Consider the following 2,585-nt stretch of genomic DNA (forward strand, 5'->3'; position numbering starts at 1 on the left):
TTCCTCTAGAAAAAGGATTCAGGCTCCTTGCTTTGGATTAAACCTTGCTGTAGTTTACAGAGAGGTTACCAATTCTGTAACAAACATGGGCCTCTTTGAATTAAATGGAGTTTGGGGAGATGCTACAGATGTAATGGTTAGGGGTATAGGTGTGGAAGCCAGAATAGCTGAACTCAAATCCTGGCTCTGTCATTTATTAGTTATGGGATTTGTGACCCTGCTCAAGGCACTTAAGCTCTCTGTGCCTCAGTTTCCCAATCTATAAAATAGCATTCATAGGGCTGTTTTGAGGACTGAATCTTTAAGTGCTTAGAACAATGCTTGGCACATAATAAGCACTATGAATAGTGTTACAGAAATTTAATGAGATAAAGTGTTTTAAAATAGACACATCTACAAAATAGTATGCTCCCAGAAGAGTATGACAATGATGGAAAAAAGTTGGCTTAACAGAATAATGGGCCATCCCTGGCTTCTTCATTTTGGGGGGCATAATATGTTCTTTGAATGGCTTCAATAAGCTAAAAAGCTAAGAACTCTGAATTTATAAGTTTTGAAGACATCTAATGCCCTATCACAACAAAGGTGACAAACATGTTCTGGCAGCATTTAAGTAGAATGGTTAGTGAAGGAATAACTGTTTTAGTAGATAATTTAAAATAAGCACTGTTGTTTACATTTCTTCATACATATTTAGCCTAACATATCAGAAATCACTTACAGCATTATTCAGCAAATACTACTAACTTCTTCAGCAACAAACTTCTGTCAGTTGTCAGAGGGATGGTTCAAATACATGTGCTATACTTTTAACAAATTTTTATTATTTTTGAAGTGCTGGAGGTTGAACCCAGGACCTTGTGCATGCTAGGCAACTGCTCTACCAGTGAGCTATAGTATCAGCCCTGTTCTATGTGTTTAGAGACCCACTGAATGATTTTTATACAAAAATGATTTCGTGGTATTCAAACTCAAGACTTTTCTTCCTGTGTCTTTTCTGCTTTGTCACCTTTTAAATCCCCACCTAATAGTCCTAGCTATTAAAATCTTACTTTCAGGATCTTTCATTTCTGAGCAATAACTAGCCCAAACTACCATATTTAACATAAGAAGTCCCTTGTTATCTCACCACACAGAGTTCCTTACATAGAATCCAGCTGTCTAACCACATGCAAAGGCATCTATGCACCACAACAGGTGGAGCACCTGTGCCTTCTGCAGGAAGGAAACCTTTCCCGCCTCACCTCTCCAGTTTCCCTGGAGGGCAAAATCCAACCCTATGCCTTTCCTTTCAAGTGCATCTGTAGAGAACTATGCAGAGATCTAAGTGTTCGAAAGCTAACATAAAGTCTTTTCTTAGGAGGCTCTGTGAAACTGTATGTGAAGCTATTATCTGAAACACCAACTTTTTTTTTTTTTTGGGATGGTTAATCTGTCAAGGGTAACTTTCATTTTTGAGAACAGGGGAGATCCCTCAAAAAATGGGACCTCGGGAAAGTTTCAACTAGCTGGGATCAACTCACACACCCCCGCCCCCATTTATCTATAGGGATCCTCTGAAACTTATATGGTACTCTGTCCCCTCCTCCTGTGACACCAGCTTCACCTTGCTGGTATCCTCACTGGATATCCCAGGCCGATGTTCCTACTCAACCACAGCGGGTGGCTGGCTTTTTTTTTTTTTTTTGCGGGCAGCTGTCCACAGCTCCCAGAGATCACTTTCACCAAGCTGGGGCTTCCAGGAAGCGCAATGGACGCCTGGACACTGCACACCTCGCCAGTGCCAGTTACAAAGACCCTTCCTCCTCTCAATTCTCTTTTTGGGACAATGCTCTGGCTAACGTCCCAGGCAAAGGGACCTTGCGAGGTCCTAGATCAGCCCTGGATTCAAGAAAAACAGGGAGAAAAAGAGAAGTACAGAGGGTATACAAGGTGCAGGTAGAATGAGAGGAGGAGAAGCAGGGAAAGATCAGAGGGAGGGCTGGAGGGGTGAGGAGGCCCTGGGATTCGTTTCCACTCCTGGCCAGACCCTTCCCATGGAGAATGACCTGAAGAGGGCTTCAGCGGCTCTTTTCAACCATCCCAGGGACCAAAGAAGTAGAGGGGGCGGGGAGACAGCCCTCCCTTGGCCAATCACGAAGTCTGCCTCCCCTCACTCGGGGGGCTCTCTCGGTCTCGGTCCCAGTGGTCTGTCTCTCTCACACACAGCCAATCTGCTACTTCAACTCCGGCGAGTCCTGGGCCGGCGCTCTCGCTGCACCTCATCTTCTTCACCCCAACCCCAGTCTCCGATCCCAACTGACCGTGAAGCCGGAGGCGGTTCGCCAGTCCCAGACCCCCGGGGGGGCTCCCGCGGCCGACGCCGTCGCCTCTTCCTGCAGTCCCTCACTCGGGACCTGGCTTCGGGCTGCGGCAATGGCTCCCCGGCACGAGGCGCCACGGCTCGCCCGACTCAGCCAGATACCGGACGGCGCGCAGAAGCCCATCGAGCTCCCGGCGGCTGTGGCGGCCGCGGCTGCAGGGGCGGCAGCCGCGCAGGCTGATGACGCGCAGCGCGGGGGCGCGGGCGACGCGGGCGGATGACG

At 47.9% G+C, this 2,585-nt stretch overlaps 1 protein-coding gene across 5 annotated transcripts in view; it reads right to left on the bottom strand.

The window, feature by feature from the left end:
* The window catches only part of Zdhhc3 (zinc finger DHHC-type palmitoyltransferase 3), a 56,240-nt gene extending 53,701 nt beyond the window's left edge, over positions 1–2,539 (bottom strand). For 4 of the 5 annotated variants that reach the window (XM_027932104.2, XM_071600390.1, XM_071600388.1 and 1 more), the window contains exon 1: positions 2,304–2,539. The gene's annotated coding sequence lies outside the window, so the exon portion shown is untranslated. The remainder of the gene's footprint in view (positions 1–2,303) is intronic. The other variant, XM_027932105.2, reaches the window with a different exon arrangement.
* Between the last annotated feature and the right edge of the window lie 46 nt (positions 2,540–2,585).

This window comes from Marmota flaviventris, chromosome 1, assembly GCF_047511675.1.
Source record: "Marmota flaviventris isolate mMarFla1 chromosome 1, mMarFla1.hap1, whole genome shotgun sequence".
NCBI lineage: Eukaryota > Metazoa > Chordata > Mammalia > Rodentia > Sciuridae > Marmota > Marmota flaviventris.